This window comes from Chrysemys picta, chromosome 18 (assembly GCF_011386835.1).
Source record: "Chrysemys picta bellii isolate R12L10 chromosome 18, ASM1138683v2, whole genome shotgun sequence".
NCBI classification, from domain to species: Eukaryota; Metazoa; Chordata; order Testudines; family Emydidae; genus Chrysemys; species Chrysemys picta.
In genome coordinates, this window is record NC_088808.1 from 4,576,914 (window position 1) to 4,592,754 (window position 15,841).

The 15,841-nt window shown below is 55.4% G+C and overlaps 1 long non-coding RNA gene across 1 annotated transcript; it reads right to left on the bottom strand.

The window, feature by feature from the left end:
- Nucleotides 1-1,875: 1,875 nt before the first annotated feature.
- LOC112060603 (uncharacterized) lies at nt 1,876-7,176 on the bottom strand. The gene is made up of 2 exons (XR_002889883.3): nt 6,939-7,176; nt 1,876-5,704 (listed from the first exon to the last, which is right to left on the bottom strand). It is a non-coding gene; the product is annotated as an uncharacterized LOC112060603 (long non-coding RNA).
- Nucleotides 7,177-15,841: the final 8,665 nt, after the last annotated feature.

Below are 15,841 nucleotides of genomic sequence, written 5' to 3' on the forward strand. Positions count from 1 at the left end.
GGGGCAGCGCCCAGAGGCAGTGCCAGCCCTAGCTCCGCACCCCCCCACAGCGTGGGCCATTGCTCGAGTCGGGAGAGCCTGGTGGCTCTGCGCAGTCGGAGGTATCCAGCCTTGTTTCTCCCCCTCCTGCACTGGTACGGGCTGAGTTTGGTTTAATCATTGCCGAGAAAGCTGGCAGGCAGAACTGTGCCCAGCACTTCCTGCTCCAAGGTGCAGCCTCCCAGGCAAAGTTTAAACCGAGCGAAGGGCAGCGCGTGCGACGTCACAGTGCCGACTGGCCCTCACACAACAGCCGGGATAGGGCTAGCCAGCCAAACGCTGCGCCACCACCGCAGAGGGCAGAGTTGAGTCCGTGTGGCCCGTTCAGTTCTTGGCCTCTGCTGAGGATGCCAGTTCTGGGGCAATGAGTGTCACGTCTGCAAAGCTTTTTATGGTGTTGGCAGCAGCCCCTAGGCGCTGGCCCAACCCCAGAGCAAACCCTTTCCCACAGGCCCGGAACAGCTGAGTGATGAGAACAGCTGGTAGTCACATGGCCAGGTTGGAACCGGTGCCCTAGAGGGGAAAGGCCCCATATCTCATTTCCTAACCCTCAGCAGCCAGACAATCCCCCTGCCCCAGGGATGGAGCTCAGCCAGTGCCCTGGAAGGGGAAAGCCTCGCGTCCCATTCTCTAGCCCAGTGGTCATCAGCCCATCAATTACCATCAACTGGTCGATCCTGGGGACTCTCCCAGTCGATTGCAATCTCTGGCCGCGGCAGCACAGCGGGGCTCCCTGCCTGCTGTGGCCCCACGCCGCTCCCAGAAGTGGCCAGCGCAGCATGCCCCCATGGGAGCTGGGGGGGGGGGGGTCCTCCATGTGCTGCTCCTGCCTGCAAGCACCGCTCCCACAGCTCCCATTGGCTGGGAACAGGGAGCTGTGGTCAATGGGAGCTGCAGGGGCCATGCCTCCAGAGAGAGGCAGCACACATTGGCCCCTTCTGGGAGCAGCGTGGTCACGTGGTGCACTACTGGCTAGCAGGGTGGAGGGGTGGCCCACTTTGTGATGGTGAGGAGGTGCTGATGTGCCTGAGTGGGGCCGGGGCAGGCAGGGAGCCTGCCTTAGTCCCGCTGCGCCGCCGACCGGGAGCCACTAGAGGTAAGTGCCTCCAGTGGGATCCCCCTCCCAGAGCCAGCACCCCATACCCCCTCCTGCACCCCAACCCCCTCCCAGAGCCAGCACCCCATGCCCCCTCTTGTACCCCAGCCCGGAGCCCCCTCCTGCACCCATACTTCCTCCCAGAGCTTGCACCCCTCACCACCTCCTGCACCTCAACTCCCTGCCCAGGCTCAGCCTGGAGCCCCTCCCACACTGCGAACCCCTTGGCCCCAGCCCAGAGCCTGCACCTCCTCCTGCACCCCTACCCCAGCCTGGTGAAAGTGAATGAGGGTAGGGGAGACTGAGTGGTGGGGGGAGGATGGAGTGAGTGGGGCAGGGCCTTGGGGAAGGGGCAGGGCAGGTCCTGAGTTGCCCTTAAATTCAAAAAGTGATCTTGGGTGTAAAAGGGTTGGAGACACTGCTCTAGCCCTAGGGTGACCAGACAGCAAGTGTGAAAAATCAGGACAGGGGGTGGGGGGTAATAGGCACCTACACAAAACAAAGCTCCAAATATTGGGACTGTCCCTATAGAATTGGTACATCTGGGCACCCTATCTAGCCCCTGGGAGCCAGCTAGTCCTCCCCATCCTGGGGCTAGATTGGAACCGGTAACCCCTACTCCATCCAGAGACACTGAGCTTCCCCTCCCCAGCTGAGCTCCACACAGACCTGTGGCCTATGTGACAAAGCTGGGGAGGGGATGGGGGCGCGGAGGAGCATCAGAGAAATAACAAGTGCTGGACCCTGGTCAAATTACTTTATTCACAGCAACAGTGACAGGGGCCCCAGGAAACGCCAGATTTCTCCGCAGGGCCCAGGCATTGTTCAGCAGCCGGTGAAATCCTGAATCGCCTGCTCCACACAGGCGGGGACGCTCTGGGTCTGAGAGCACAGGCAGAACCAGAACCCCACTCCCAGCACAGGCGCTCTGTGTAGCAGCAGCACCGTGGACAGCCCAAGGCTTTAGCACAGTTCAGGTGCAATCAAACCAGATCCGGGCTTTAACCGGGTCCAGGGTGAGCCCTGCTGGGAACTGGGCCCTCCCACAGCCATGTTATAGACAGGACCTCTGCCGCTGTCCCAGCCAGGGCAGTCCTGTAGCCATGTGCACACAATGCCCATTGAATCCATGCAGAGCTGGCAGCAGCAGCATCCAGTCCTGGCGACGCGGCTGCATGGCACCCTGGCAGGCAAGCCACAGGCCTCACCTGGGGGTCTATGGGAGGCACGCGCTGCAGCTTCCATCAGAGCTGGGGGCTGGACACCCCATGCAACGCTCTTTACACTGCAGCTTGTGATCCAGGGACCGGCGACGATGCACGGAGCGTTCACACTCGCCTGGCAAGGGACAAATTGGCCTTTGGAGGCACTAGTTGGAGTACAACTGGCCTATTGCTCTAGATCACCTGGAGGGGGGAGCAATGCAGCTGAGGGACAAGAGGCACAGACGGGCTCCTGGGTCACTCCTTGCAGGCGATCATGGCTCAATGCACTTGGGTGAAGGCCACAACGAGCTGGAGCTCTGCAGCATGGCTCCTTGGTCCCACCCATGGAACCCCACCCCCCTGGACTGTACGCCCAGCGTCCCAGTGACATTCCATGGCCATGAGTTCTGGGCTGGATGTTGGCAGGGGGAAGTTCTGGCAGCTGGGCAGGAGACAGTGGGAGCTTTTGGTACCTGGAGATCTCTGGGAGGCAGCTAGGGTTAGAGTGAGCAAAAATGAGCTGGGAGTTTCTGCTACAGTGATCAGCAGTGAAATAGTTCAAATGCTGACATCATTAGGTTTGAGTCAACACACATCAAGAGGGTGGGCCGGGCCGTTCACACCTCTCAGAACGATTGTTTCAGGCTGTCTTACAGCGAGCCCTCACGGGGAATGTTTTCTTTATAATCATCAAGGTAGGGTTGGACGGATTCGACTTTTGTCGGTAAATATCCATGAACATCGATTTCACCATACACACCCAAATGACCAAAAACTGTTTCCATTGAGAATACCCCAAATTTACAGATCGCCTTATATCAAAGCAGCATTTTTCTTACATTGCCTACTTCCTTTGTATACTTCGAGAGTTTGTGTTTTAATGGTTATAAACCTTTAACTTTTTGAATCTCATCGTCTACGGTCATTAAATAATTGTCCGACCCTCCATTTTCTGACTCTCCAATAACTTCCCCTACTGTGAAAATTTAAATCAATAAAACTAAAAATATTCTTTAAAATAAACATTGATACTCTCCGTAGAGATCACAAACAAATAAAAGCTGAATTCTACCCAGCTACACAACGGTTAGAATCTTCCTAGCCGGGTAAGCTGAGATTCTGCACACAGGACCCTGGGCATGGTCCCTGCCCCGTCCTGCTGCGCCTGCCCCAGAGACAGTGGCCCGGCTGCTCTCGAGGAGTGATGCAGCAGGTCTAGCAATGGGGTAAGCGCTAGCACAGGGCTCACACCCTATTCCTGGCCATCTGACAACCCCAGTGGCTTGGAGTCTGGCAGGTCCTGCACAGCTGACTGGGGCCTAGAGGACTCCACACCCCTTGTCCCACTCCTTCCCTTCCCCTCCCCTCCCATCCCCATTTCATTCTGAACCCTCCTCTGCAGCCTGCACTAGTCCCACAGCAGCACTGGCACTAACACCAACAGCCGAGCACTGGCCAGGCCCTGCTGCTCACGTAGAGCAGGGCTGGCCTGCTGCCCCCTCTCCAGACCAAGCTGGGGGTACAAGGGCACGGCCCCTGCCTGCGCTGCAGGGACAGCAGGCCACCCAAGCCCTGGAAAGCAGCTCCTGCCAGCACCGAGGGGGGTGAGGTGCCAGAACAGTCTCCTCCCACTGTGAGTTCAGACCCAGAGGCCAGTGTGTCCAGCCATGGCACATCCCCAGAGCAGAGCCCAGCACATTCTCCAAGCTGCTTGGTTTGTTTGTTTGCCCTGGGTGTGTTTCCTTCTTTTGTCCGGAGGGCGAGCAGGCAAGGACTGGCAGGATCCTCATTCCAGCCTGCTTAGCAAACTGAGTTTGTACCTCTCAGCCGTGTGGGTCAGGGGTGAGCGTTCCCTACCCCGTTCTACCAGCCCAAGTCCTAGCGTGGACGCAGGTAGAGCAGGATCCAGGTGCTTCGTACCAGTAGAGCTTATTCCCTTCCCCTACCAGATGCTAGACCAGTCTGAGCACCTTTCCCTCGGTCTAGCTGCAGCCACACTAGAGAATTGTACCACATGAACCATGACTGTTGTGTGTAGACAAGGCCTTGGTTTGCAAGGCCACTTCCCCGCACGATCAAGAGGCACGCAGCCTTTGCAGCTAGACGAAACTGTTCCCAGCATGCCTCAGCCACGGGGAGGGGCAGTGAGAATCCACAAGCACCCATGAAACACTGCTCAGGCCCCCCCAAGCTCAGGTTCTTGCTTCTCCAATGGGTGAAACCAGGGCATGTCTTTGTCTGCGTGGGGGTCAGCACAGCTGCACGGCCTGTTGCATCAGGGCTGTTCCCCAGCCAGACAGTAAGTGGGAGCAAGCGGTCGGGTTTCCACCACAGGGCACTGCACGAGGCACTCCAGGCTTCATCAGCATGTCTTGAAACTCCCCCGAGGCCTGGCCACGATCCTGGCAGCACATCACTGCTACGTGCCCATCACCATGGCACCTGAGCTCACTTTCCGTAGGATAAACAAGGTCTAGAAAGCCGCCCTGCCACCAGGGCAAATATAGTCACACCCCCTCCCCACGGCCCGAGAGAGCCAAAGATCACTGAGAGTCTCAGGAGACTGCAAGGCTGCCGTTGGCTCCGCTCGCCCCCAGAGGCGCCCCACAGTTCCTGCTAGGATGGGCACCATAGCTCAGGGGCTGTCCATCCCAGCCCCCTGGCTGCAGTTCTACCGGCAGGATCCCAGCTCCTTAAGGAGGCTGGCTCAGGCCGACAGCCTGGGTGTGGCCAGGGGTCAGGGCTCGTGGGGTTAGGAGACGACACAGCAGCATTTCCGGCAGCAGGGGCAGTACTTACAGCAGCAGCAGCCACTGTCCGTGCCCACCTCAGGACTCTTCTGGTGCTTGTCTAGCTCGATGGTGTAGAGCGAGGCTGAGGAAGCGCCGTTCAGCAGCTTCAGGCTGGCATAAGGGTTATACGGCTGGGCCCAGGACTCCCGCGTCAGGACTTTTGAACCATCCCAACTATCCAGTGGCACCGATTTACTGGCCCCATTCAGCTGCTCTGGGGCTGGGTAGGTGGGCACGGCCCCAGGATTAACAATGACAGTGGGCGAGGGCTGCTCCTCCCCCAGGTAGCGCTTAATGAAGCTGTTCTCGAGCTGACCTCGCGGAATATTCACGCTGGCGTAGGGGTTCTCAACAGTGATGCCACCGCGCTGCATGTTCCCCCAAGGCAAGACGAGCTCTCACAGGTCCTCTCTTGCTGCGGTGCCTCCAGCCACCTGGCAAACTACGGCAGAGGGAGCTAAGTCTGTGCTAGCAGCAAATCTGTACCACGCCCATCCACAGGGCACGCCGACCCAGGCCAACGGGCTCGGCCCCAGCTCAGTTCTCTGGGCGGCTGCAGATCTTCCCAGCGCCTAGGAGAGAGAGACTCCATTAACCCAGGAAGAGGGTGGGCAGGTCACTGGACAGTCTGGGCAGCAGTGACGGAAGCTCTTCACAGTGGTGTCCAGCTCCTAGGGGCCAGGTGGCCAGGCCGCCCAGCTGAGCCCACAGGGCAGGCAAGAGACTGAGCCCTTCCCCCCCAAACTCCAGCTAAACCCAGCCTCAGAGGCAAACAGTGGGCATGGAGAACGTGCCAGGAGCTTTAAAATCATTGCCCTGGGCCCAGCCTGCGGGTGCTGGGGGGGAGGGGGGGGAGGTCCCCAGGAACAGCCAAGGGCTCCACTGGCAGGTATCAGGTTCCGAGGGAGGGGAGGAGAGAAGGGGGCCAAGTGCCAGATGTGGGGGAGGGGGTGAGAGGTGGGGGGGGAGAAAAGGGAACTAGATATCAGGTGCAGAACGGGGGGAGAGGAAGGGAGCCAGTTGGGGGGAAGGGGAAAGAAGGGGGCCAGGTAAAGGGACATGCGGGGGGAAAAGAAGGAGGTTCGGGGGGAGAGAAGGGGGCCAGGAGCCAGGTTCCAGGGGAGGGGAGGAGAGAAGGGGGCCAAGTGCTGGATGTGGGGGAGGGGGGTGAGAGTAGGGGGCCAGGTGTCGGGGGGGGGGGGTTAGAGAAGAGGGGCTGGGTGGGGGAGAGAAGGGGCCCAGGTACTGGGCTGGGTGCGGGGGAGAGAGAGAAGGGGGCCGGGCTGGGAAGCAGAGAGAAGGGGGCCAGGGGCCGGGTGGGGGGAGAGAAGGGGGCCGGGTGTCGGGCTAGGGGGGAGAGGGAGAAGGGGGACAGGTGCAGCAGGAGGGGGCAGGTGTCGGGTGCGGCGGGGGGGGAAGGGGGAGAAGGGGGCCGGGTGCGGCGGGGGGGGGAGGGGGAGAAGGGGGCCGGGTGCGGCGGGGAGAAGGGGGCCGGGTGCGGCGGGGGGGGGGGAGAAGGGGGCCAGATGCCGGGTGCGGGGGGGGGAGGAGGAGAAGGGGACCGGGTGCGGCGGGGAGAAGGGGGCCAGGTGCGGCGGGGGGGGAGGGGGCCAGGTGCGGCGGCGGCGGGGGGGGATAGGGGAGAAGGGGGCCAGGTGCCGGGTGCGGCGGGGGAGGAGAAGGGGACTAGGTGCGGCGGCGGGGGCCAGGTACCGGACTGGGAGGAGAGAAGGGGGCCAGGGGCCAGGTGCGGCGGGGCGGGGACCCAAGCAGGCCCGGGTGTGGGTTTCCCTCGGGGCCACTCACCGCCCCTCCGGTCCGGTCCGGTCCGGCCCCTCCGCCGGACGCTTCTGCCGGCGGCGGCTGCAGGCTCCGGGCAACGCGATCTGTGCCCGGAACCGCTGCGGCTTCCTCCTCCTGCCCGGCAGCCGCACCCCGGGCGGGGCAGGGCTCAGCCAAGGACCAGCCTCCCGGTCCCCCTACCCCGACTCCAACAGCCCGCAACTCCCCAGCCCAGCTTCCCTAACCCCGGCCCCCGCCTCCAACAGCCCCTCAGCCCTGCCTCCCCCACGCCCCTCCCCCGGCCTCAATACTTTCCTGATACCCCCACCCCCCTGACACCCCTTCCCTTGGCCCTGCCCAGCCTCTAATCCTCTCACCCCATCAACCTCCCACCCCATAGCCCCTCAACTGACACCCCAGCCTACACCCCAACACTCTCCTGACACCCCTCAGCCTAACCTCCCCTGAGCCAGCCTCTGACAGCCCCCCAACACTCCCTGCCCAGCCACCAACACCCCCCCAACACTCCCTGCCCAGCCACCAACACCCCCCCCCAACACTCCCTGCCCAGCCACCAACACCCACAAGCCAAACTTCTTCCCCCCGCCCAGCTTTGGACACCTCCTGGCCTTACTCCCAACCTCCCATCCCAGCAGCCTCCTCTCTCTCCCACCTCCTGACCCCATGCAGTCCCCAGGCCTGCCCCGAGACACCCCCCCCTCCAGCCCAGTCTATGGCACCCCGCTCTCCGTCCGCCCCTCCCCACTGAATGCACTTTCTGAGGAGGTACAAATAAATCCAGAGTCAATGGCTGTTAACATTAGTCAAGAAAGGGGTCCTTTAGGCTGTGCGTCAGCCCCTTGCTTGTCCCTATTGATCTCAGCCCAGGCATGGCCTGTTCACACCAAGCGTGGTGGAGAAGTGGCCAAGATCTGGTGCAATGGATAGTTGTTGAAGGGGTGATTTTAGAAGTAATGGCCATTTTCCTGTTCTTCTCCAGAACCCACCCTTTCTCCTGCAGCAGAGGATGAAGAATTCTCCTGTAGGGACACATGCCAAGAATTGCCCTCTTTCAACATGGCCACCATTGCCAATATTCTCAATGGAACTGATGCCACAGGTTGCCCTTACTAAAGATGGCTACTGCCAGCCTTCCCCTCCTCCTTTTGCTTCCTGAGGGAGCTGGTGGCCATTTTGAAGAAGGTAGTATTTCATGGCATTCTCTGCAGAAGAATATGCCTTCAGCCTTAGTCCTGTTTTCAGAATCTACCTGTTGCACCACATCTACTCTACAGGGACTGCAGGAGGGATGGGGACCTGGGGAGTAGGGAAGGGGGAAAGAGGTGGGTGGGTGCCCATACAGGGACCGTGGAGATGGGGAAGGGGATCTGTGATGTGCACTCCTGCTGCTCTGGTGCAAAGCAGCTTTAAGCACCTCATAACTAGCCAGTGCTCTCTGTGCTGCTCTACGGTGGAGTCTCCTGTCACAGATCGTGTCCTAGTTTCCTAGTTTGATTTAATTTAAATTGGTTTAGCCCTTGTCTACAAACAAAAGTTGTAGCACTTTAACTCTACCCTCAGAGTTAAACTGGTACAACCACTGCAGTGTGGATGCAGTTATATTGGTATAGCGGTGTCTGGTTAGTCCTGTGCGGAAAGCGGAATAAGCTCTCTGCTATATGGCACCTTGATACCAATCTCACTGCATCCACAGTAGGGGACTGATTTAACTATTTGGGTAGAATAAACCCCCCTGACAGAAATAGTTCTCCCAGCACCAGGTCTGCGTGTAGAGCAAGCCTAAAGCTACATCCAAATAGGACACTTCGTCCAAAATAAGCGTCCATCCATAGACAGAATGACTAAGGGTGTGAATTAAAATCCATTTGGGGGAAGGCATTGGCTAGTGTGGTAACCAGCCCTTACCTAGGCTTGGTCTACATTAAAAGCTACAGGAGCTAAAGGTGTAACGTTCAATGATTTAACTGGATGTACGTTTGTGCGAGGGCACTATGCTATCGACTAAACCCTGCTTTCTAGCAGTCTGGCTTCTGTTGATAGATATCTGGGGCCAAGCTAAGCCGCTATAATTGCTCTTACACTGATAGAAGGGTCTCCTCCCAGAGGTTTGCATCAGTGTAAATCAGATTTTAATTTGGTTTCAGTTACACTAGTGACTTAGTGAAGCCTCTGGGGCAGGGATCATCTTTATTGTGTATGGCTAGAGCCCAGTACACAGAGGCATTGATTCCTGACTGGGCCTCTGGAACTACTGCAGTAGAAATAATTCACGCTAATAATACTAGTTTCCTTGGTCTCTGGTCATAGAGTCACTTGGGCTGAACGGACCTTCCAGATGGTCACCTGGACCACGCACTGGTCTCCATTGAAGGCCTCTGGGGTGGTGACACTCACCTTTCTGTGCTCACAACTTGGGTTGGGAATGCACAGGAATCCTTTTTGTAGCTCTGGTCTCACTACTGCAGCCAGCCTCCAAAGTCCACTGCATCCCTTGCGTTAGAAGGGTCTGAAGCTGCTGGCTCCATCAGTGGGAAGCAGAAACGGGGTAATGATGTCACTGGCTTTTTGTATCTACGCTGCTTTAGAACATAAGACCATAAGAACGGCCATACTGGGTGAGACCAAAGGTCCATCTAGCCCAGTATCCTGTCTTTCAATAGTGGTCAATGCCAGGTGCCCCAGAGGGAATGAACAGAACTGGTAATCATCAAGTGATCCATTCCCTGTCGCCCATTCCCAGCTTCTGGCAAACAGAGGCTAGGGACACCATTCCTGCCCATCCTGGCTAATAGCCATTGATGGACCTATCCTCCATGAACTTATCTAGTTCTTTTTTGAACCCTATTATAGTCTTGGCCTTCACAACATCCTCTGGCAAGGAGTTGCACAGGTTGACTGTGTGTTGTGTGAAAAAATACTTCCTTTTGTTTATTTTAAATCTACTGCACATTAATTTCATCTGGTGACCCCTAGTTCTTGTGTTATGAATACGGCTGTGTGTCTGTCACGGAGGTCACGGATTCCGTGACTCCCCGTGACTTCTGCAGCACCTGGTGCTGGCTCAGGGGCTGCCTGAACTGAGCAGCAGCAGTTTGGGTGTGTGGGAGGGGGCTCAGGGCTAGGGCAGGGGGTTGGAGTGTGGGGCAGCGCTTACCTCAGGGGAGGAGTCCCCGGCTCCGACCGGCATGTCCCTGCAGCTCCTAGGTGGAGGGGCCAGGGGGCTCCGCACGCTGCCTGCACCTGCAGGTGCCATCCCCACAGCTCCCATTGGCTGTGGTTCCCAGTCAATGGGAGCTGCGGAGCTGGCACTGGTGGCAGGAGCAGCACACAGAGCACCCCTGGCCGCCCCTCCCCCTAGCAGCTGCAGGAACATGCCAGTCGGAACCGGGTAGGGAGCCTGCCAACCTTGCCAACCCTCCCCCCCAGCACCAGCAGGGGTCCTGGCTGCACGCTGCCCCCCACCTGTGCGGCGGGGGTCCTGGGCCACACGCCACTGCCCGCCCCCACTCAGCACCAGTGGGGGTCCCGGGCCACCACCCCCAGCACCTGTGGCGCCCTGGACCACCCCCGCAGAGCACTTGGGACCCCCGGCCCAACTTTTAGTTACAGGTATATAGTAAAAGTCATGGACAGGTCAAGGGCCGTGAATTTTTTTTACTGCCCAGTGACCTGTCCATGACTTTTACTAAAAATACCCATGACTAAAATGTAGCCTTAGTTATGAGAAGGAGTAAATAACATTTCCTTATTTACTTTCTCCACACCAGTCATAATTTTATAGACCTCTATCATATCCCCCCTTAGTTAGCTCTCTTCCAAGATGAAAAATCCCAGTCTTATTAATCTCTCCTCATATGGCAGCTGTTCCATATCCCTAATCATTTTTGTTGCCTTTTTCTGAACCTTTTCCAATTCCAATATATCTTTTTTGAGATGGGGCGACCACATCTGCACGCAATATTCAAGATGTGGGCGTACCATGGATTTATATAGAGGCAATATGATATTTTCTGTCTTATTATCTATCCCTTTCTTAATGATTCTCAACATTCTGCCCACTTTTTTGACTGCCGCTGCACATTGAGTGGATGTTTTCAGAGAACTATCCACAATGACTCCACAATCTCTTTCTTGAGTGGTAACAGCTAATTTAGACCCCATCATTTTATATGAATAGTTGGGATTATGTTTTCCAATGTGCATTACTTTGCATTTATCAACATCAAATTTCATCTGGCATTTTGTTGCCCGGTCACCCGGCTTTGTGAGATCTTTTTGTAGCTCTTCACAGTCTGCCTGGGACTTAACTAACTTGAGTAGTTTTGTAACATCTATGAATTTTGCCACCTCACTGTTTACCCCTTTTTCCAGATCATTTATGAATATGTTGAATAGGACTGGGCCCAGTACAGACCCCTGGAGGACGGCATCATTTATCTCTCTCCATTCTGAAGACTGACCATTTATTCCTACCTTTTGTTTCCTATCTTTTAACCAGTTACCAATCCATGAGAGAACCTTCCCTCTTATCCCATGACAGCTTACTTTGCTTAAGAGCCTTTGGTGAGGGACCTTGTCAAAGGCTTTATGAAAATCTAAGTACACTATATCCACTGGATTAACCTTGTCCACATGCTTGTTGACCCCCTCGAAGAATTCTAGTAGATTGGTGAGACATGATTTCCCTTTACAAAAACCATGTTGACTCTTCCCCAACAAATTATGTTCATCTATCTGTCTGACAATTTTATTCTTGTGTATAGTTTCAACTAGTTTGCCCAGTACTGAAGTCAGGCTTACTGGCCTGTAATTGCTGGGATCACCTCTGGAGCCCTTTTTAAAAATTGGCGTCATATGAGCTTCCTCCAGTCATTTGGTACAGAAGCTGATTTAAATACTAGGTTACAGATCGCAGTTAGTAGTTCTGCAATTTCACACTTGAGTTCCTTCAGAACTCTTGGGTGAATACCATCTGGGCCTGGTGACTTATTACTGTTTAGTTTATCAATTTGTTCCAAAACCTCCTCAATCTGGAACAGTTCCTCAGATTGGTCACATAAAAAGAATGGCTCAGGTGTGGGAATCTCCCTCACATCCTCTGCAGTGAAGACTGATGCAAAGAATTCATTTAGTTTTCCCACAATAGCCTTATCTTCCTTGAGTGCTCCTTTAGCATCTCGATCATCCAGTGTCCCCACTGGATGCTTAGCACTTGTACTTTAAAAAAAAAATTGCTATTACTTTTTGAGTCTTTGTCTAGCTGTTCTTCAAATGCTTTTTTGGCCTTCCTAATTATATTTTTACACTTCATTTACCAGTGTTTATGCTCCTTTCTATTTTCCTCGGTAGGATTTAACTTCCACTTTTTAAAAGATGCCTTTTTGCCTCTCACTGCTTCTTTTATTTTGTTGTTTAGCCACAGTGGCACTTTTTTGGTTCTCTTACTATGTTTTTTAATTTGGGGGATACATTTAAGTTGAGCCTCTATTATGGTGTCTTTAAAAAGTTTCCATACAGCTTGCAGGGATTTCACTTTTGGCGCTGTACCTTTTAATTTCTGTTTAATTAACTTCCTTATTTTTGTGTAGTTCCCCCTTCTGAAATTAAATGCTACAGCGTTGGGATGCTGTGGTGTTTTCCCCACCACAGGGATGTTACATTTAATTATATTATGGTCACTATACCAAGCAGGCCAGCTATATTCACCTCTTTGACCAGATCCTCTGCTCCACTTTAGGACTATATCAAGAATTGCCTCTCCCCTTGTGGGTTCCAGGACTCGCTGCTCCAAGAAGCAGTCATTTAAGGTGTCAAGAAACTTTATCTTTGCATCCTGTCCTGAGGTGACATGTACCCAGTCAATATGGGGATAGTTGAAATCCCCCATTAATATTGAGTTTTTTATTTTAATAGCCTCTCTAATCTCCTGAGCATTTCACAGTCACTATCCGTCCCAGGGCTTGGGCAGTGTCTACACCACAATTGAACAGCCCTTCAGAGAGGGAATCAGTGGGCATGGGCCAGCCGCAGGTGTCTGATTGCAGTGTAGACATACCCTCTGAGCCAAGTGCTCCCGGCTCCTTCTCTTCCTTACGTCACCTGCCAGCACTCATCACCAGTTTGTATTTAGCATGCCCCTTGCCCGCTGTGCCGCTCACCAAATCTACGGCACCTCTGCCCTGAGAACTTCAGATCATCATCTGCTGCTCTCCACTTCCCTGTGTGGGCCAAGCAGGGGAGGCACCCTCTGGGGTCCCAGACATGGGGAGGAAGCAGCACAGGCCACATGCCCTGAGGGGGTCAGAGGGCAACTCAGCACTTGTGTGTTTAAATACTTCACAGGAGCCAAGATGGCAGAGGTGCGAGCTTTGCCCACTGCTGCTCACACCTCTCCTGAGTGAGGGACGGTCTCAGTCCAGCTGGATGTTGGCACTGCATTGAGCCACTGGGCAGTGTACATGGCAAGCCACATGGATTCCCGCCTTGCCAGGGAGATAATGACAGAGCCGAATGCAGAGCTTAGCCAGAGACCAGAGAGCTTAGTGTGTACCGACCCTTCGCGGGCACTGCCACACCCTGGATTGCACACAAGGCCATCCCCAAGACTTGTAGGCAGTGTGGTGCCAGGGGGCAGTGCGAAGGCCATGATGCCAGGAGGCAGTGCTGTCTCTGTGGTGCTGAGGGGCAGTGCTGTCTCTGTGATGCAAGGGGGCAGTGCAAAGGCTATGGCGCTGGGGGGCAGTGCTGTCTTTATGGTGCCAGGGGCAGTGCCAAGGCCAGGGTGCCAGGGGACAGTGCTGTCTCTATGGTGCTGGGGGGGGGGGCAGTGTGGAGGCCATAGTGCCGGCGACAGTGCTGTCTCTATGGCACCCCAGGGCAGTGCTGTTTCTGACGTGCTTGGGCGCAGTGCAGAGATGGTGGTGCTGTGGGGCAGTGTGGAGGCCATGGTGCCAGGAGGCAGTGCAGAGGCCATGGTGCCGGGGGGCAGTGCTGTCTCTGTGGTGCTGGGGGCAGTGCAGAGGCCATGGTGCTAGCAGGTGGGATTCACAGATTCCAAGGCCAGAAAGACCACTGTGATCATCTAGTTTGACCCCCTGTATAACGCAGGCCAGAGACCTGCCCCACAATCATCCCTAGGGCAGATCTGTTAGAGAAACAGCCAAGCTAGATTTTAAACTGGTCAGTGACGGAGAATCTAGGGATCCAGCACAGGCACCTTCCTTGTCCCTGCTACTCCTCTCCTCTGCCCTATGCTGCCAGGCTGAGCATACCGGAGACTCCAGGTCCCTCACCCTCCACACCCAGACAATTTTCTGGGTTGCAACAGGCCATAAACATTTTTAAATGGGCCTCGAGCTCAAATAGGTTGAGAACCACTGCTCCAGGCTATTTCAAACATGATGTATCAAGTAGAACAGGTTCCAATAGTGACATGCTGTATATTTTAGGGAATTAGAATACAGGAACTCTATTGACTATGTATTTCTCCAGGTGTGCCTCAGCACTGGCCTGGTGCACTGCCCCCTAGGGGCTGGCTGAGGAACTGACTGTATTACCTTGTCAGTAACCAAGACGTGGTACCAAGGGTATTTGCACCTGTCCTTTTCTGCCAGGTGAAGGCACCTGTAGGAGAGAGGGTCTGCTGGGGCCTCATGCGGTGCCAGAGCTTATAGGTGCCTATAGAAGTGCAGAGCACCTCCTAGACTTGCCTCTGAGCTTGCAGTACCCCACACACTCAGGGATCCACAGAGTTTGGGGGCCCAGAATCCTTGTCACATCCCGATGGGGTGGGAGGCAGCTACAGACAAGCAGAATGACAGGAAATACTGAAAGGTGAAGCCCTCCAATGTGGCCATAGGGCCAAAGAGAGAGAGAGAGCACAAGACAAGCCCTCCACCACTCCATTATTTCTATTTCAGTGCCTCCTTGAGACCCGGTATCTGCCCCCAAAGGATTTGAATGCTAAACACATGGTGAGACAGCAAGAGAGGGATACAACAGATAAATGGGGAGAAGACAAGCAAAGCCATCATAATAGTGCCGGAGCGCCAGGATGCCCAGCGCCCGCCATTGGGTGCCATCCCAGCAGGGAGGAGTTGTAAGGAGGGATTTGAACAAGGGCATTGGTGGCTTTGTGGAGAGCACCTGCTATGCAAGGGATTCGGTCTGGTCCTGGCTGCTCTGGAGGGTTCATTACTGATCACTAGGCCCCCCCACTCTCCTGGTGTGCTGGGAGTCTCAGAGAAACCATCTCCTGGAGCAGCAGGGTTGCATTCAGGATGTGGTTCCTCATCTTTCTGCTGCTTGCTGCCTCCTTCCTTGGTGAGGAGGAGGAAAATCTCTCTCCCTTGGAATGGGCATCATGCTAAGCAGTTTTCCATCTGTAGCCGAATGATGAGGAACGAGTCTGGGAGGTCAGGTACCCGTTCCAAGTAACCTGAGAAGGCAAATGGAAGCCAAAGGAATAAGCATCTGATTTGGTGCTGGGTGCGAGGAAGATGGTCCAGGGAAGAGTCTGGGCGGGAGAAGGTGAAGGAAGGCCCAGGCTGTTCTTCTTGGAAGGGCCGGGACCTTGAGCCTTGCAGGGCGGGTAAGGCAAAGCTTCCCCTGCTGGCCCAGACAGATGTTTGGGGCAATTAGACCCTCCCGGGAAAGGTCAAGGAGTGATCAGGTGACTGGAGGTAGGTGAGAAAAACCAGGTTTAGAGACTGCTTAATGAAGAACTCAGCCAGGGCCCAGCCCCAACGAGGGGGGCTGTGAACCCCTGAACTTAAAGGGAGAGTTTGCAGGCCTTGCGGCGCCCCAAACCTAAGGGGTGGGAGTATCAACTGGGTTCTTTGGGGAGCTGGATGGTGTTTCATAGAGCAGACACCAGGAGCGGGGGGATACTGTTTAATGACTGGGGG